This window comes from Heliangelus exortis, chromosome 1, assembly GCF_036169615.1.
Source record: "Heliangelus exortis chromosome 1, bHelExo1.hap1, whole genome shotgun sequence".
Classification (NCBI taxonomy): domain Eukaryota; kingdom Metazoa; phylum Chordata; class Aves; order Apodiformes; family Trochilidae; genus Heliangelus; species Heliangelus exortis.
In genome coordinates, this window is record NC_092422.1 from 2811374 (window position 1) to 2832167 (window position 20794).

Consider the following 20794-nt stretch of genomic DNA (forward strand, 5'->3'; position numbering starts at 1 on the left):
AGCTTTTTCTGGGCAATATTCCTGCTTTCTGCTTTAAAATGGTCAAACTGAGGAATGGAGACATTAAGTGAGCAGCCCAGAGAGGGGAAGCACCACTTGGCAATTCAGCACAGCACTCACTACTAAGCCAGGGTTTATTCCTGACCTGAATCATAACAGCAAAAGCAAACAGAATAAATAAGGGAAGGAAAAAAGTGATTTGCACTCACACACCACTTTTAGGTGCAGTTTTTCCATTAATGGGAGCAGGTAAAGAGAGAGGAGGAAGCCACATATCCTCCCATTCTCAGGGCTGTTATTTGGAGCTGTGATATCAGGGACCAGCCCAAGCTCTGGATTTCACCTTCTCTTCCTGCACTTGTTTGAAATTCAGACCAAGTGAGCTGTCATGTGAGTGCAGAAGATGTGTTGATCATATTTGCCAGCCCCCCAGTTTCTATCACAGAGTTGTTTGTCAAAGCCCCACCTATCCCATGCAGCACTTCCCTTCTGATAACTCCTACCAAGATAGAGCTGAATAATGGAAAGGGGACAAAACTCTCTAATTCTCACCATTCTCTGGAGGGTGGTCTGTTAAAACATGAACTCTCTGATATTTTCTTCCAAGCTCCTCCTCTGAGATATGTCTCTGAGCATCCAGGGAATTTCCTTGCACTTGGATACTGCCCTGAGCTGTCGTGGGAACTCAGTGAAATTGGGAAGGTGTCAGCTGGAGTTGAAAGCCTTTTTTTTTTTTTCAGGAATGAATGGAAACACAGAGTGGTGAGCTGCAAAAAGGAAAAGTGATGGAGATTTTTTTTTTTTCAAGTCTTGCTGAGTTTATCTGTTTATTGGAATGGTGAAGGGACTATAAGCCTCAAGCTTCAAGTTCTTCTCCAAAACCTATCCAAGGCATGACCATTCCTGTCTGAGGGGAAAGAAGGTCTCTTAAAGTAAGGGCTATCTCTCTGAAGTGACATCAATTTGTTAAAAGACATTCTGGACCAGGTTTTAAATCACAGAATCACAGAATGATAGGGGTTGGAAAGGACCTCTGGAGATCATCTAGTCCAACCCCCCTGCTAGAGCAGGATCCCCTAGATCAGATTATTTGAATGTCTCCAGGGATGGAGACTCCACAACCTCCCTGGGCCATCTGTTCCAGTGCTTTGTTACCCTCAGAGTCAAGAAATATTTTCTCATATTCAGGTTGAATTCCCTGTGTGCCAGTTTGTGACCATTGCCCCTTGTTCTGTCACTGGACACCAAAGGGAAGAGCCTGGCCTCATCCTCCTAACACCCACCCTTTAGATATTATAAATATTTATGAGATCCCCCCTTAGCATCCTTTTCTCCAAGCTGAACAGCCCAAGCTCTCTCAGCCTTTCCTCATAGGGCAGATGCTCCAGTCCCTTCATCATCTCAGGGATGTCCTGTTCTGGACTCTCTCCAGTAATTCCATGTCCTTCTTCAACTGAGGAGCCCAGAACTGCACCCAGTGCTCCAGGTCAGGCCTCACCAGGGCAGAGCAGAGGGGGAGAAGAACCTCCCTTGACCTGCTGCCCAAAGTCTTCTCAAAATGCCCCCCAGGATGGCACTGGCCCTCTTGGCTTCCAGGGCAAGTTGTTGGCTCATGGTGACCACCGGGACTCCCAGGTCTTTTTCCCCAGAGCTGCTTTCCAGCAGGTCACCCCCTGACCTGTACTGGTGCATGGAGTGGTTCTTCCCCAAATTTCAGGCAAATGGCAGTGGTTTCCACTGCAGCCCTGGGATGGCAAAAGTCACCAGTGTAAAACAACACCAGTGCTACCAGGCTTGGGGCATCAGAAACCTCAAGCCCAGAATTGCTGTAGCATGAAGGACAAGAGGAAAAACCTCCTGGGGCCACAGCTTTGACCTCAGGCACACAGCACTCAACCTCTGAGCTGGGTACCCTTCACATCCTAAGATTTTCATATCTTAGCTTTTAAAAGCTGAAGTGATGAAGCTTCTCCAGCCTCCATCACCTCCATTTCAGGGTTGTTCCTCAACTGCCAGAATAAATTATCAGTCATTGGGGCAACCCTGCAGCCATGGCCAGAGGATGCAGTAACCCATCCACCTTGCTCTGAGGCAGCAGAAGAATCCCAGAATGGTTTGGGTGAGAAGGAACCTTCAAGATCATCCAGTTCCAACCTCCCTGACATGGGCAGGGACCCCTCCCACAGCCCAGGTTGCTCCAAGCCCCATCCAACCTGGGCTGAGACACTGCCAGGGATGGGGCAGCCACAGCTTCTCTGGGAAATCTGTTCCAGGGTCTCAGCACCCTCACAGCAGATTATTTCTTCCTAATATCTGATATAAATCTCCCCTCTTTTATCTGAAAATCCTTTCCCCTTGTCCTATCACTCCATGCCCTTGTAAAAAGTCCTTCTTCAGCTTTTCTTTACCCCCTTCAGGTACTGGAAGTTGCTCTGAGGTCTCCTGTTCTCCAGGCTGAACAACCCCAAGCCCTGAAGTCTTTTTTTATAGGAGAGGTGACAATACCATAGGAGGCAACCAACTCTCTCCTAGAGGATTTACAACCATGACTGTCACAATTTTCTTCAGTCCTGCTTCTGAACAGCTTAGGCAGCAGCTGACCTGTTTTTCAGCTTGAAACCAACCTCACATCTTCAAGGCAGAAGAGCTTGGAGTCCACATCTGCAGCTGATCAGACAGATTGTTCCCTCTCACCATTCTCATGTCTGTCATTAGCTTCTAAAAACCACTGTGCCAGGCTCAGATACCCTGAGCTTTACACAACATCCACACAGGGTGCTTTCAAGTCATTGCTGCTCTTAGTCCACTCACAGGAGTGTATGAGATCCCAGGAAAAGTAACCCCCTAGAAACAAAAAAAAAAGACCAAGAGGGAGATGGGAAAGGGATGAGAATCAGAAGGTCAGAGCTGGCAACACCTTCTCTGAAACAGGGGTGATGATGGGTGACAGCAAATGTCTTACTTGTTGAAAAACAGACTCTTGGGGTAAATAGAAGATATTCTTAAGGAAAAAAAATTAAAAAAAACACTAGGGACTAAAGTCACAATTGGGTTTGCTCACAGCTTGGTTTCCACCTTGGATGCTCCTGTTCAGCAGCTTGCCCAGTGCTCTGTGAGGTCAGCAGGACATCTAGTGGCAAAAATAACACAAAAATAGGCAGGGGAATGTCCTTTGTGCTTTGCTTCATCTCACAGACAGCTCTATTATCACCAGCTTCCTGCTGCACACACAAAGGACTGGTTGGGAGCTCCAGGCTGTATTTTTAACAGACCTGTTGAAAAAAAAAAAATACATTGGAATGATGCTTTCCTAAATCTCCCCAGCTTTATGGAGATAAAACACCCCTATAGCTACTGTGCTTGCTGCCTGTCCACAGCCTCCCAGGACGATGTTCAGCCTGTCTGTTTCTTGCTTTTTTTGAGGAGCTGGAGATACCAGTTTTGTGTCTGGTTCTGGTTATGTTCCTTGGTCGTGTGTGAAGGTTTCTGAATGCCATTGTTACTGGGTTGATTGATGTGATCTTGTTCCTCAGCTCAGAACCATTTTTTCCCCCATCTGTTCATTACAAATATGTTTTTTGTTAAGGACTTTTCGGGTTTTGGCTTTGATGGCCCTGGGTTTTGTTTAAACACTCACATTACCTATTGTGTGGAACATCTTTTTGCAGCTGTTGCATTTAGTCCAACCCTGTTCTTCTCTGGCTACAAACCAACAACTATTGGGCTTTGGCAGCTCTTTGAAACCCCCCTCAACCTTCCAGAATGTAAAGAAAGCAATGGCAAAAATCAGGTTCCCAGTGGAGGAGGTAACACTGCCAATTTACCCACAGGGAAAATCTGGCTTATCTTTGTCAAAGCCTCTACTCTGGATTTTTTTCTACAGTCACAGGCAACGGATTCAAATATTAATGGTGCAAATGAAAGCTGTGAACTGCCAGCCTGGGGAGAAATTTGAACTTTTATACTGACTTGGCACAGGTTTGGGTCCATCCCATGAAAGACACGGACAGGAGATCATCGCTGAGGCGATTGCTCCAGCAGGAGAAGGATGTAGCCCAGAATTTAATGGTTTTTTAGGAATTTTCAGCAGTGCAACACTTAAAGGACTTAGAGGATCATTGGGGTGTGAAGCCATGACTGTAAGCAATCAAAAATTAAAGTGAGCAACCATTTTGCAAAGCTCCATTCATCACCTGGGCTGTGGAACCCAGTTCTGCGGGTGGTCCCAAGCCTCCAGCAGCATCAAATATTTGAGTTTGTTGAAAGCCAGTAAGCTGCAGGCTCTTACCTGAATAAATCAGTTTGGAAAACCCAAATTAGGCTCTGAAGTCAATTAGGCATTGCAAAGTGAAACAGTGAGACACTGAAACACCTCATCACCTGCTGGTTGGGCCAAAGAGACAGTTTGGGATCTCCAGAGTGGTTGGGATCACATATTTGATGTGATTCCACACCAGCTGCAAGGCATTAAAAGGTTTAAAGGATTCAGTGGAAAATGAAGGCAATACAAGGGTGGGGTTTTTGAGTTACAGTTTCAGCTTTGGTAGTGATTTTTGGTAGTGATTTTTTTTTTTTTTTTTTTTTTTTTTTTTTGCTAATGATGTTTCTTCTGGCAGTGATTTCTGACACATTTCAAGCTGCAAAGAAATGCACCATTTTTACCAGTAGTGTTCACATTAAACCCATTAAGCAAATTATGAAAACTGTTTTTAAATCATTTACAACACTTCAGCTCTGCACACCAGGTGCTTTGTTGAACACCTTTCTCCACTGTCATTCTTCCCCTTCTCCTTTTGACTTGTCACATCCAGTAGAGAAAACCTCTCCAAGACCAATTAAAAAAAAAAGGAGGCACAAAAAACTCTGCCAACCATTGGCTGTGCTGACAAGAGAGAATCACTTACCCCAGAGGGACAAGACCAAAATTAATCTGGGGAGGGTGTTCACCTCTGGAAGGGGCTGTTGTGGTCCCCTCCTGCACAACACAGACCACAGCAAACAGAACCCACTCTCCCCAGGTTCACAGGTTTGAAACCATGGGGTAGAAGCTACAGCCCCTCCAGTAAGACACCTGCTGGAGCATCCTCTTACTGGAAAATATCTAATTTAACTCTGATTCTTTCAAGTGATGAAGAATCCACCTGGCTGCTCTAATGCTATTTACTCACCTTGTTAAAAACAAACTTCTTCCACCCTGAACATTGCTGCCTTCCCTATCTCCAAGCCTGTTATCTCCATCAGTCCTTTTCTGCAGGCAGCCATAAGCCCAAAACCAAGAAAAAACCCAGTCCTTCTCTGCAATTTATGTTAATATTAATACTAGTATTAATTAATTTTAAATTTTAAATTTAAAATTAATTTTAAAAAATTTAATTTTTTAATTTAAAAAAATTTAATTTTTTTAATACTAGTATTAATTAATATTAATACTAGTATTAATATTAATGGATACATGTCATCTATAAATAAGGTATTTCAGGGATAGTTTTCTGGCCTGGAAGACCATTTGCACAGTATAGATGAGATCCACACATTCAAATTCTCATCAAAACCTGGTGGCCTCAACCATGATTCTATGATTCTCTGATCTCACCTGCTGAGAGGGACCCAAGATCTGTGCTCTCCCTGGAGACTGTTGGAAATCCTGGCCAAAACCAGGCACAATGACACAACCTGGACTATTTCAGCTCAGTAAGTGGGTCCATGCCTTAGGCCTGGGTAGTTCCAGTACCCTTTAAAGGAAAGATTAGCTGCATAAGGATAAAAACCCTACCCAGAGTTGTAATCAGTAATATTAAACTTAACAGAGGCTATAAATACCTATGGCTTAGTGTGTGGCTGAAACTCAAGCTACCAGGGAGAAGGAAGGAGCCACGAGAAAGCTTTTGCTTCAGACATCTCACCTTATAATACATCTTAAGGAGGTTTTTTTTTGAGTTTTCCCTGTGGTTCTGGGTCTGGCCAGTGGCTGCAGCAAGACAGTGAGCTGCAGTTTTACATAGAATGGCAATTTTGGGGATGCTGCAAACCAAGGATGTCCATCATTTTTCCAGTGTGTCTTCTCTCTGGGGAATGGGGAAGATAAAACCTAAAATTAACTATTTAGCTTGCAGAACTAGGAAGATTTCTTCTCTGTCCTATTGCTGTGATGGAGGAACCAGTGAAGGGGGTTCCTGTCTCTTGATGTTCATTTCAGTGCAAGCCTGAAGAGCTTGAATTTGCAAGTCTGAGTTCTAAATGTTTCCTCAGGACAGACTTGGCTGCTGTTCCCAGAAACCTCTTCCTTCTCTTCTCTCATCATTACTGGACTGGGTTTCACAGTGGAAGGTGGCTTGGCCAGAGAGTGGAAGAGTCAGAGGTTTTACCAGGCTCCTTGGCATCAGTTCTAGCTCACAAATTATTGCTTTTCACTGTTTAAATAATAGGAAAGATGAGTCCCAAAAGCCAGGCTGCCTGCACGGGAGATTCAAGACAATCTCTGAACCTTTAAAATCAGGCCATTTGTCTAAACATTTAGATATCAGCACCAAAGCATAACAAGCACTGACTGAAAGGTAAGAAAGAATTTTTTTTCTCATTTCTAACCCATTAAACCCAATTATTGCAATCTTGGTTTCTCAGTCTTTCAGTGCCACCATTTCTCAGAACAGCCAAAATGCTGATAATTTCAAATCTGAAATTATAGGAAAGGAGACATTTGAATGGCACCTGATCTGAAAAGCACTGGATGTAAACATCCTGCTAGGAAAACCTTTTTTGGGTTGCAAATGAACCAGCTCAAAGCTGAAGCATCCCTGATCATCAGTCTCATTAAAAAACCTGGATGCATTTTCCAAGTGTGCCAAATGCTCTCCTTCCTGGCTTGCCTTGCACATCTCCTGAGCACATTTAGATGGATGCAGAGGAGGTGAATAAATTTAAACACAGGTGGCTCTCTGTGGTAGGCAGACAGCTCCATGGGGCCGTGCTGAAGGCTTCCAAGCAGGAATTTTGCATTGTCTCTGTTTGCACAGAAGGACCTCAGTGACATGGAAAGCAGAGAAGGAAATGTTTTCTCCATGACATACTATGGGCTGCCTACAATCAGCATCCTTCCTTGGCAGCTGGGCTGATAAATGTTGTCAGCAGCCTGAGAGTCCTTTTGGGCTCCCCATGTCAAGAATCAGTGTGAAGCAATCAGGCAGGGACAAACCCCCCCCATGCCAGAATCACTCTGGTCATGCTAGAGAAAGTCCTTATGCAACTGGGCTGGAAGACTGAATCCTTCAGAATAAATTCAATTTCAGCTGCTTATGGGGAATAATCAAGTTTACTAACCTAGCCTTCAGTAAGTGATCCAGCCCTCTTGTAGGTATCCCAGTTAAAACCTAAAAGAATCCTTATATAACTGCTTTGACAAGAGAAAAATAATTTTTTTAAAAAGTAAATTAATTACCCTGCTTGTCTGCTAGGATATTCTAAGTTGCCAGACAGAAATGATGTGAAGAATTCTGCATGCTCTTACGTATGCTCTTCTTTGACTTGGTATTTTTAGCCTGGTTTCTGAAAGAAAAAGAATTTTTTAAACCCTGTAAGTGTGCTTGACTATTTGTGAAGCCAATTTCCTCCAAATATGAGGAAGGAAGAAAGGTCCTGCAGAGATACAAGAGACCCTGAAGTTCCTTTCCCCATAGCAAATAGCTGGATGGGGGCTCAGCCTTTAACAGACATCAGGGAATCCCCAAGGGGGAGCTCCCCTTGGAGACCCAAATCAAGGTGAAATGAAGCTTCTTTGGCTCTGCTAATCCCAAAACAACTTCAGTTCTTCTTTTCAACAGACACCATGCCTTGTGCTTGTGTTTCTCTAGAAAAAAAAAACACATAAAGTCACACCACACATCTCCTTTGCACTCTCCCCCTGACACATTGTCTAAAAATCTCTGCTCCACCACTTGTCTTCCAGGTTGACATTTCCACTGCGTGGGGACATTTGGGACAAATTTCCCTTTCCAATATTCCAGCATTCGGGCACCACAAAAGGGGGAGCTTTAGAGGTGTTGCAGGACACACAAGACTCTTTCCAGTCTTCCCATCATTTACAAAGAGCCACGTAAGGGGGGGATCTGAGCCTTTCCTTTTTGAACCAAAGCTTGAAAGCAGTTTGGTTTGGCCTCCCCTGGAGCTGCAGGCCCCATGAACTGCAGCTATTTGTGCTGAAACCATAAATCTCACAAGCTATAAAGTGATTTCCTAATCCTTTTCTTTTACAGGGCACACATTTTCTCAGCAAGCTGTGCCCCTTCTTAGCTGTGGTTTGGAGAAATCTGCACGAGGAAACCATTCCAGCTTTAGGAGCTGGATTTCTCCAGCTGTTGGATTTTCTGTATTTTCTTGCACAAATGAGGTGCTCCAGCATGTCACAACCACCCTGTAGAAGGAAAAGAAAATGAGCAGCAGCACCACAATAAAGTTGAACTTGGAGCCGAGCAAAAACTGCAAAACTGTCGTGGAAATCTACTTGACTTATTTTTATCCTTAAAAAAAAAAATAAAAAACAATAAAAAAAAAAGGACTGAAATAAATATGAAGGGGTTAGTGCAAAAAAAAAAAAAAAAAAAAAAAAAAAAAGAACCCAGAGGGACACACATCTGAGCAAACAGATTTTGAGGTCTGTGTGTAGTGTGGACCAACCTTCCACTGGCAGGATCAAAGAAACTCTGCTGGAGTGCATTATGGAAAAAGTCACACATAAACTGGGGTCCTGGTGGTTTAGAAGACAAAAAAAAACCAAAACAACAAACCACCAGGGAAGGGCTCTGCTGGAGTTCCCTGTGGTCCTTCCTATTGCAGCAAAATCCTTCATTTAAATATCTAACTGCTGTTGAGAAGGCAAATGGGGGGAAAAAATAGAAGGAATGGCACAACCTGTGTATGACATTGACTCTTTTTGGTCTTTCCATGAAGTGCTGCTGGGGTTTGTCCTCTCCTACACCAACACCATAGCCCTGGATCTCCTCTCCCATGCTGAGATGATGAGAGAGGTGGTTTTACTCATTTGTGACACCTTGAGAACCCCTTGCTAGGGACAGAGAGCCAAGAAGGATGGGAGATGTCTCCATGGCAGTGCAAGGGAGATGGTTTGTGTTCTGGGTTGATACAGTGCTGGGTTTGGTAGCAGGGAAGGGGTCCCCTCCCCTAGGGATGGCTCCATCCTTGCTCCAAGATGCCTGGTCCCACCTTAGGCCATCAGTGAACACACAAAAAAAATAATGTGCCTCTGTAATTAACATGTTCAAGAAGGAGGGGAGGAGGGGAGAGAAAGCAACAGGTGGAGAAAGAGAGAACACCAGGAGAACAACGTCAGAGGAGACCAGTATTGGAGCAGAGAGCCCAAGGGTGGTGAGGAAGGAGTGGGAGAAGGAGCCTAAAGAGATTTTCCTTTATATCTCAAAGATACAGATATATCTTAAGATATATCTCTATATTTTTTCTCTATATATATCTCCCCTGCACCCATGGAGGATCATGGTGGAGCATCACAGGGGAAAGGGACCTGGAGGTGCTGGTGGGTGGAAGGATGCCCAGGAGCCACCAATGTGGCCAAGGAGGCCAATGGCACCTGGGGGGAATGAGAAGGGGGTGGTCAGTAGGTCCAGAGAGGTTCTGCTCCCCCTCTGTGCCCTGGGGAGGCCACATCTGGAATCTTGTGTCCAGTTCTGGGCCCCTCAGTTCCAGAAGGACAGGGAACTGCTGGAGAGAGTCCAGGGCAGAGGCACCAAGGGGATGGAGGGAGTGGAACATCTCCTGGTGAGGAAAGGCTGAGGGAGCTGAGGGGCTCTTGGAGAAGAGGAGAATGAGGGGTGAGCTCAGGAATGTTTAGAAATATGGAAGGGGAGAGAGCCAGGAGGATGGAGCCAGGAGCTTCTCAGGGATGACCAGTGACAGGACAAGGGGCAATGGGTATAAACTGGAGCATAGGCTGCTCCATGTTATATAAATATTAGGAAGAATTTTTTCACTGTGAGGGTGACAGAGCCCTGAAACAAATTGCCCAGGGAGTTTGTGGAGTCTCCTTCTCTGGGGACATTCAAACCCCCCCTGGATGTGTCCCTGTGTCACCTGCTGGAGGTGACCCTGCTCTGGCAGGGGGGTTGCACTCAATGATCTTTTGAGGTCCCTTCCAACCCCTCACTTTCTATGATTCTCTGATTCTATGCCTTAAAAATAACACAGTAATTAACTGTAACATCACACAGTGAACCTACAAACATCATTTTCACCTATATGGCACAAATAGTGAGAAGCTGAGAGCACAGGAAAAAAACCCCACAATTTCCCATTTAGTTCTGCTGAACTTGTACTGAATCATAAATGTGGAACAACTTCACAGAGCAACTTTTCAAGACTGCAGCAGCTGGAAAGTCTGTTCTGCAGCTCCCTGATTTCAATTTCAGGTCATTTGCATGTACAAAATCATTTTCTATTTGCCTCAGTTCTCAGCTTTGCTGGAAACCAAAGTTTCTTTGCCCACTTTGAATTTCTAGTGAGAAATTGTCCTTTTCCTTTTCCTTTTCCTTTTCCCTTTCCTTTCTTTTCCTTTCCTTTCCCTTCCCTTTTCCTTTCCTTTTCGCTTTCCTTTCCTTTCCTCTCCTCTCCTCTCCTCTCCTCTCCTCTCCTCTCCTCTCCTCTCCTCTCCTCTCCTCTCCTCTCCTCTCCTCTCCTCTCCTCTCCTCTCCTCTCCTCTCCTCTCCTCTCCTCTCCTCTCCTCTCCTCTCCTCTCCTCTCCTCTCCTCTCCTTTCCTTTCCTTTCCTTTCCTTTCCTTTCCTTTCCTTTCCTTTCCTTTCCTTTCCTTTCCTTTCCTTTCCTTTCCTTTCCTTTCCTTTCCTTTCCTTTCCTCTCCTTCCCTTCCCTTCCCTTCCCTTCCCTTCCCTTCCCTTCCTTTCCCTTCCCTTTTCCTTTTCCTTTTCCTTTTCCTTTTCCTTTTCCTTTTCCTTTTCCTTTTCTTCTTCTTCTTCTTCTTCTTCTTCTTCTTCTTCTTCTTCTTCTTCTTCTTCTTCTTCTTCTTCTTCTTCTTCTTTTTCTCTTTCATTTTCTTTTTCTCTTTTTCTTCTTCTTTTTCCCCAGTATAAAACTTTGCTTCTTGTACTTTGCTCTTTTGTTTTTAATACAGGAGGGAAATATCAGACTGTCAGCTCTAAGGTGACTGCTCTCTAGTACAGCACATATTTTTATCCCACATGGAAAAGAAATGCCAAGTTGTCCAAATACTAAAAAAGTTCTTCCCCTCACTACCACTGCAGTAAAACTTGTGACTTACCTATAAAAGGGAAAAAAATCCAATCCCAGACAAAAGATTTGCTCACTGCTCGGCTCTGCACTTACTCTGATTAAATTAGCAATATAATAAATTGAAAAGCAAAACAAAACAAAAGGGAGACATTTTATCTTCTATAAGAACCAGTTAGATTGGGGTGGTGCAGCCATAATTTCATCCAAGTTTTTCAACTGAAACCTTTTGGAAACTGGGAAAATGATCAGTGAGTTGCCCTGTTTGCCTGCATTCTTCATTCAGGATGAAAGATTAAATATTTTATTTTTCCTGATTATCTAACCACACAAGTCTTCCCTTTAATCTTGACAGGATTAAAACTGTATAAAATTATGTTTCACACCAGATTGTGACTGTTTATTTAAAGATATGTTTTTATTATCACACAGGATTATTGTTGAATCAAAAAATACCAATTATTTTATGGCTCTGCTCCCAAATTCTTTTCCTGCCTGGGAGAAGTAGTTACTCTGTAAAGGCTATGATATATTTTTAAAATCCATGTAAAAAAAAAAAATTAAAACTGCATACTCATAACTCTTTATGCCTTTAGCACATTGCAAAGTCTACTGTGCAGCAGCTCTGGGACAAGCAAGGAATTCAAGACACATTTTTATCTGACCTAGCAGAACTCTTGTATGTAATAAGATATCAGCAAATTGTCTGTAACTGAAAATCCTAGAGGAGCTCTGCTCAGCTCAGGGGAAGTATCACAATCCTTCAGGAAATAACTGATTTGCTGGAAATGAAGAAATTACTATGTTAATTTTTTTTTTTTTTTTTTTTTTTTTTGTAATGAGGTAAAGATGGGAGATAGGTTTCCGAGTCAGCTGTGGATATTTAATATTTTAAATTGATGTTAACAACCTAGGCTCCTTCCTTACCCTCACAATCCTGCCTCCAGCCTGTTCCCACTTTATTTTTTTTTTTTTTTCCTGCAGGGATGCTCCATCTCAGGGCATGAAGAGGGCCATGGGAAGTGGAACTGTTCATCAGCTGCTGTTGCTGCAAGAGGAGACGGTGCTGCCATGAAACAAGATGCCCAAACAACCCAAACCACCACGTGGAATGAGCTTCCAAGATTCTTCCTCTGCTGCTGATTCTTCCTTGTCCACTGCTGACAAAGCAGGAATGCAAATTCAAACTGGAGTTTGGAGGGGCTGCCTTCTTGGCTTTAATGAAAACCATTTCTTATGTCCATTTATCCCAAAATAACTCACTCCTGCTCCCATTTCTTTCTCTCCAAGTCTCATTTGTCTTCTTTCTGCTGTCTCTCACTTGTTTCTGTGAGTATCCTGGCCTAGAGAAATTGTTTTACAGCCCTAAGCAGGGCTTTGGGAGACCTTAATGGGATTCTCTGCAAATTTGTCAGAGCAGTATTATAGCTCCATGGTCTTCTGTGTGCAGCAGAAAGTGAGTCCATGTGTGTCCCAACCCAACCATGAATCCTGGAGCCACCTCCTTATCTGGAAGAGGATCCATCAATCCTGCAGGTTCCTGCTTCCCAGTCTGCCTGGAGAACGGGCAAAGTGTAGGGTGAAACCTGCCTGAAAACACCATGGAGCTGACCCCAGGCAGTGATGAGCAGGATTTCCCATTCATGTAGAGTAACAGGTACATGAAACAACTTGAAAATATTTTAAAAGCTGGGAGCCAGGGCAGAGAAGATCAAGAAGGGCAAAGTGTGCAGATGCATATGGTCTGATTCGAGAGATGAGAATGGATCCATCCATACTTTGGGATCTTCTGTCTATCCCAAATCCCCCATTCCTAAAACACCATCAGCTCCACATGCTCAACAGTTGGCTGCCTACGTGACCACCACATCCCAGAATATTCTTGATGAAAGAAACTGTAGAAACTGTTCAGCCATCTGCAGCTTTTTAGCCATCTGGGATGAATTGCTATGAATCTAATTTAAACAACAGGTAAGGGCTGTGTCAACAAAAGCTGACAGACCCAAGAAAGGGTAAACAGAGTTCTGACACAGTACTGACATACTGGTCCAACTGGACCCTGACTATACAGGATGCTACAGTCAGTGGGTGAAGCATCCCTTGGGATGTGCTGCTTAGGATCTGTCTTGGTTTGGGGCAGGATAAAGGGAATTTTCTGTCTTGTACTTTTGCTTTCAGCTGAGTCTCTTGTAAGCAGCTGCACTGCTGAAATGAACAGCAAGTTTCTCAGGCAGTGGCTGCTGCTGGGACTGATCCCACTCCATGGTTACAGTTCCAGCTGGAGCCTGGGGTGCAGAACCAGGGACACTGCTCAGCTCTGAGCAACATTTTGCCCTCCAGAAGGAGAAAAGGAGTCAAGAGGTCCCACCTGGAACCCTCCTTTGGGGAGGAAGGGACAAGAGAGATGCCAGAATTGACCAAACAGAGGATTCCATCCCATCCACCTCATCCTCAGGAGAAATTGGAGGGATCCCCAGGCTCAAACCCCTTCCTGCTTCCCCTTCTTCCCCTCTCCCTCTTTGCTTGGGCATCCTGGGAGGATCCCATCCATTCCTCTGCCTGTGCTCCTGATCCATCCCAGCCTGAATCTGTGTGTTCCTGCCTCCAGCTCCCAACTGCTGCTGACTCCAGGATTCCAGCCTGGATTTTCCCAGGGCTGCCCTGCAGCCTGGGTGGTGACGTGAGAGTTATTGGGGGAAAGGGGGGAAGAACCTGGGATCAATTTTCCTGGATATTTGTATAGATTTAGTCATTTTTCCTATTTCTCATTCCTGTTTCCTTAAAGCTGTGTAGTTTAGTTTCCAACCCATCAGTCTCTCTCCCTTATTCTCTGTCCTTCCTTTATCAGGGAGGAGAGAGGGGATTAATAGGGAGCCTCTGTTATTTGGTTTAATTGCCAGGCCAGTGTTAAACCCTGACAGGATCCTAGATTACTAATTAGTACACAATATTGTTGTAAGGGCTATTCTTGCACTCATACCTGAGGGGACACTTAGGGGCTGCTCCCATGTAAAGCTTAGGGACCATCAATTTGAGTTTTTTTAAGATCACCTTCTCCCTGAAGACTGTAAGAGCAGTTCCCTTGGCTTAGAGGGAAAGAGAAGGAACGCAGAAATGTTTGTTTAATATTTGAAGCATAGTGGTATTTAAAGAAAACTGAAGAGAAATTGCTGCTTTTCTAAAAAAGCAGCATTTTAGGATGAGGCAGAAGCAGGAGGCTAGGTGGGAAAATGAGTGGGTTTGTTTGAACAGAAACCTCAACCTGATACATCTTGCAATTACATCCTGGTAAGAATAGAAAAGTCTCATGAAGATCAGGCACAGTGAGTACCAAGTGAACTGGAGCTGAGGAGAGAATCATGGAATCATTACAGTTGGAAAAGACCTCTAAGATTATCAAGTCCAAGTGTCAAGCCACCACCATGCCAACGAAACCATGTCCTGAAGTGCCTCGTGCACTTGTTTTTTGAACACCTCCAGGGATGGCGACTCCATCAGTGCCCTGGGAATTCTGTGCCAGGCTCTGACAACCCTTCTGGGGAAGAAACTGTTCCTAATATCCAAACTAAACCTCCCCTGGCACAACTTGAGGACATTTCTTGTTCTATTGCTTGTAATTTGGAAGAGACTGAGACCCCCACCCTCCAACCTCCTCTCAGGGAGTTGCAGAGATCCAGAAGTTCTCCCCTCCTCCTCCTCCTTTTCTCCAGGCTGAACACCCCCAGCTCCCTCAGCTGCTCCTGCTCAGATTTGGGCTCCAGACCCTTCCCCAGCTCCATTTCCCTTCTCTGGACACACTCCAGCCCCTCAATGTCCTTCTTGTCACGAGGGGCAATCCTAGTTGCAAATCCATTTCATTACCCTGTAGTTAGAATAAAAATGTGAAATAGTTTGAAAAACTCAAGAATACTCAAAGTCACATTTTTTTTTCCAGACCCAGCTTTTACAATAACACAGAAGGGGGCCTTTACAGATGCCCAAACCCACCCCGAAGGCCCAGGTTTCTCAAACACATCTTCTGCAACGATGATGCACTGAGGGGATTCAAGTTTGTAAGAAAAGCTACATGGAGAGAGCTGCTCACCTGCCAGGGAATAATTCCTTCCAGCTTTCTGCCATCTCTGCAGACACTGAACAGGACCCCTGCCTCATGAACAACGTTGATTTTGAAGGTGTATTTTTGTAAAGTGAACTTGAAAAGTCTTCAAGTGAATGCTCAGTGTCATGCTTCCACTTAATCTTTTAAGAATTTCCCTTCCATCTTTTAAGAGTTTCCATTCCACTGTCTGGTAACCAGCATATATTTAGGTTTATATATCTTTTTTTTTTTTTTTCCTTTTCCTTTCCTTCTTGGAGTGGAGGTTACAGGGTTCAGGAGGAGCTGTGGACTGTGGTGTGGCCAGAGTCTCCCAGGAACCAGCCCTGTGCCTCTCACTGCAGTAATGCTGCTTTTTAATCAAAGACAAACAGTAATTTCAAAGTAATTTCATCTGGTTTTGCAGATTTTATATATGTATACATGCACACAAAAAAAAATGAACCAAAAAGTGACTTAGATGTGTTTATTCATTAGGCAAAGAGAAGTTCTCCAGGGCGCAGACCCTTTTCTCAGTGAGGTTCCTGGCACTTGTAGCTTTCCATTACTTTTTTTATTATTAAAAAATGAATTAAACCCATATTTTTCTCATTTTGGTAAGTACCTTTATGATGTCCAAACAACTCCAACAATGATATCATCTGGCTCTTTCCTCCAGGGAGGATTTTGGGCCAGATTGTGGATATTCCTTCTCATTCCTGGAGCAGAGAGCCTCACCCCAAGGCAAAGGCAGCAAGTTTCACCCGTTGAGGAGGTGGGAGAAGTGTGTCACAGTGCCATCCATTTTATATTGTACCTCCTACACATCCCTCCCTCTTCTTCAGAGTTGTTCCAACACCATAAATTAAGAATTAAGACCTGAATCCTGCTAAGCCTCAGCTCTGCAGGGAGATACCCAAAGGCTGTTCTTTAGCAGGACGTGTTTACCAGTAAGGATCTGCCCATATGGATCCTATTTTTCCCTGAATACTCTTCTCAGGGTATGTACAACATATGGCACAATTGGGCTGCAGGCCTTGAAGTGGCCTCTGATTCAATAAACCAGATGGTTCACCTTCAACTCATTAAGTCCTCCAGCTTCAGAGAGAGGTCATAGAATCCTAGAATTGGCTGGGTTGGAAGGGACCTCAGAGCTCATCAAGTCCAACCCTTGATCCACTCCCCCCGTGGTTCCCAGCCCATGGCACTCAGTGCCACATCCAGGCTCTTTTGAAATATCTCCAGGGATGGAGAATCCACCCCTTCCCTGGGCAGCCCATTCCAATGGCTGATCCCCCTCTCCATCAAGAAATTCTTTCTAATGTCCAACCTAAACCTCTCCTGGCACAACTTGAGACCATGGCCTCTTGTCTTGCTTGTCTTGTCAAGTGTACCTTTGGTTGGCTGCCTGAGTAATGCTGGACGGGAGCCCAAGCTCCCCAACACTCTCAGCTTCCTTACAGCTGCTTTCCTCCTCCAGGCTTTTTGGAGGGACCCATTGGGTCAGCACCACAAAGCCCCCCAGCCCCTGCCTGCTCAGCCTCCCAGCACTGCAGGCTGGGGGGATGGAGAAAACAAGGACCCCACCTGGGCTTTGGGCTTACATTTTAGGGAGGTTTGGAGCACCACACCTGTGACCTTGACCACCTCCCTCATCTTGCTTCCCAAATGACTCAAACCCACACCCCCAAACTTCTTTCCTTCACCAGTTTACCCAGTGCAAACAGTACAGAACTGCTGCTCCACCAGGGAACAGCCACAAAGCTTGAAGTTCCTCTGCTCCAGGAGTGAGAGAACAACAACAGAAAAAAAAAACAAAAAAACAACAACCCACGGTGGAGGGGATAAGCTCTTCCCCTTACCTGCCTTGTCCTGTTGAGAGTAGGTGCTGAAGTCTCTTGGTTGCCAGAATCTACCTGCCTAGAAAATCCCACTGAGGGTGGTGGGGCTGTGCCAGAGGTTTTGTGAAGCAGACTTTCTAGAGGTTCTTCCAGGCTCTTCCTCAGCTCCTCAGACATTTGCTGCCTTAAGAGTGACAGAAGCTAAATCTGCAGGCTCTGGCAGCTGCGTGTGCAGCCCCAGCTCTGACTGTCCCCAGATGATCAGAGGCTCAGCACTCATCTCTCAGTGAAAAATAACACGAGACAACTCCAGAAACCATTGGCAGATGTGCCTCCATCCCTGGAGGGCTTTCACAAAGCTTTCTGTTTTGAAATGTAAATCAGTTTTGCTCAGCATGCTCCTAAAGGTAGAGCTGTCACACGCCTGCCTCTCTCTTCCCAGCTGCTGCAAGGGAAGCCTGAGCTCCAGCCTGGATTCCAGATGGTGCCTTTGGAATCTCCCAGCATGGCTCCTCAGCAAGAAGGATGCTACCTTGCCATCAACAAATGTTTTGTGAGGGCAGTGCTGCTGGTGGAGAACGTGGTCAGGGGGGTGTAAAGATCTGCAGGCTGTGGATAGCAGGGGGGGATGGTAAAAGCCATCCTTGAGGCTGTACTCCCACTTCTGCAACTAGGAAGGTGATTTGTTCCTAAATTAAGATGCAGGGAAAATCGTTGGGAACTGTATGGAAGTGCAAACTGCAACACAAAAAGCATCACCTGCTGTAATATCAGTTATTCCCTGGCATTGAACCTGGGGATGCTGCAAAACAGAACAAGAGGGGACAACAGGGGCACCTGGTCTGTCACCACTGCTCTGCAGTCTCACTCAACAGCCTTCACTGGTGTCTTCTCTTCAAGATTTTCAGGCCAAACTGTTGCCAGCTAAAACAGAAGACAAAAGGGTAGAGTTTTAAGAAAAAACGAAACAAAGCACCAAAAAACAAACAAACAAAAACCCACCCCCCCAAAAAAAAAACAAACAAAAAAAAACCAAAAAAAACCCCAAAAAAACAAAAAAAACCCCAAAAAAACCCCAAAACCCCCCCCAAAAAACCCCAAAAAACCCCAAAAAACAAAAAACCCCCCAAAAAACAAAAAAACAAAAAAAACCCAAAAAACAAAAAAACCCAAAAAAACAAAAAAAACAACAAAAAACCAAAAAACAAAAAAACCCAAAAAAACCAAAAAAACCAAAAAACCAAAAAACCCAAGAAAAACAAAAACAAACCAAAAAAAACCAAAAAAACCAAAAAAACCCCAAAAAACCAAAAAAAACAAAAAAACCCCCAAAAAACCCAAAAAAACAAAAAAAAACCCAAAAAACCCAAAAAACCCAAAAAACCCAAAAAACCCAAAAAACCCAAAAAACCCAAAAAAAACCCAAAAAACCCCAAAAAACCCCAAAAAACCCAAAAACCCCCAAGAAAACAAAAAACCAAAAAAACCAAAAAAACCAAAAAAAACCCCGAAAAAACAAAAAAAAACCAAAAAAACCAAAAAAACCCAAAAAAACCAGAAAAAAAAACAAAAAAAACCCCCAAAAACCCCCAAAAAACCCCAAAAAACCCCAAAAAACCCCAAAAAAACCCCAAAAAACCAAAAAACCCCCCCCCAAAAAACCCCCAAGTGGTAGAAACACTGGACAACTACAGCCATGATAAAACGGGCAATTACTTCCTAATGGAACACAACCCTTGAGTTCTGTTTAACATTCCTACTTTACAAAAAGTAAATTTACAATGAACATTCACTTAGTTGGAAACTGCTATAGATCTCTCTACAATTCCCAACTCCATTTTTTTTTTTTTTTATTTTTTTTTTGGCTCATGCCCCACTACTTACACATTGGCAAAGTGCTGGGGAGATGGCTTTTTTTTGCAAAACTGTTTTCCTTAGGGAAAGCAAGGAGCATTAGAGGACTGGAAATTATTGAATGTTAAGCCTGCTTTGGGGTAACACCTATTGTTATTCTAGGTTAGCAACTGCTTCTTGAAACAGATCCAGGGAAGAGATTTATTTTCACCTTCTAAGAGTAAATGGGATGGTTCTGGCAGCTAAAATTTACAGTGTTGCACAAAAAAAAAAAAAAAGAAAAAAGAGCATGGGGGGTTTAGGGTTGAATTAAGTGGTTCTGGTCCTCTACTTCTTCACAGCAGAATCTTGGCAGCCAAGCAGCAGTTACAGGATTTCTGCAGCCAGTGACAGAAACAAGGCTTCAGGAGACAAAACACTCCGTGCTAATTTTCTAAGGAAAAAAAAATAGTGATTTCTTACTGGAGCCCTGTGCATGGGAAAAAGAAACAGGGTTTGTATATTCTTAAGCGTTGCTTTAACAAAACACCATCAGCTGAGCAGCCATAGAAAATCCACTTTCACTAAAACACAGTCATTTCTGAGCAGCAATACTCAAAATAATTTAAAGACATTGCTTCATCACCTAGAATGTGCCAAAAAGCCAGGTCAAAGCAAGGGAAATACCTCAGATACACCTTGGAAATACAAACTGCATAGAACTGGCAGAATATTGAAGGTGACAATTCCCCCTGTCTCAAAAATCCAGTTAAAAATGGAATCTAAGTTTATTTTCAGTGATTATTTGTCCCTTTTTTTCAGGCACTTCTCTGTCAGTCTCTGACCTGCAACACCACTCAGAAAGATTTTATTTACACAGCCAGAACTCAGTCTTTGGCTCTTCTGGCCAATTATATGACACTTGGTGTCAGTTTTCCTTCTCTGATTATGCCTCTAAGCTCATCCAACCTGATTTTCTGATAAGAAGCTCACAACCTCACAGGTCACAACCACCTTACATTGCTGTGGTGAAAAATTGCAGCAGGGGAACTGGCAGATATTCCCTGGATGGGAAAAAGCTTTGGACCAATTTATTTTTTTAATTGAGATCTTCTTAAAAAAAAAAAAAAAAAAAAAAATAAAAAAAATAAAAAAAATACACTTTTCTATATGACCTAAAATTTTAAAACAGCTTTTTTCTTTTCCTCATAGCATTCACATAGATGTGATTTTTCATATATTAAGAGGAAGAGAGCAAGCTGTTAGCTAAAACACTTTTTACTGATTGAGGTAGCAATTGCATGACCAGGGAAGAATGTTAGAAAGCACAGAAAAACAGCAGTGAGAAGATAATATTTTTCAAGAATAATTTTTACTTCTCCAATATAAATTAAAACACCTGATAGCTCTTCTTAAGATGCACATAGCTACTTTAATATCTACTTAAATATCCATCTACTTAAAATCTACTTTAAAAAAAGGTGGGGTTTTTTTGCTTGGTTGGGTGTTTTTTTTTAATTTCTTATTATTTGACTGCATTAAAGAACTAAGAGTTTGTACAAACATTCAATTTTCTGCTGCTGGGGGTCTTTCCCAGGACAACTGTAAAGAAGTTATAAAACTGGCAAGCATCAGGATAGCTGCAAAACTGAACTTTTCAGCTATTTCAAATTTAATCTGTTTCCACCAGGTTCAGTTAGACAGAACTTCCACAATTAAAGCACTGGATCTCATGCCATCTCAAAATACTTAAAAAAAAAAACAAACAACCTCCAGCAG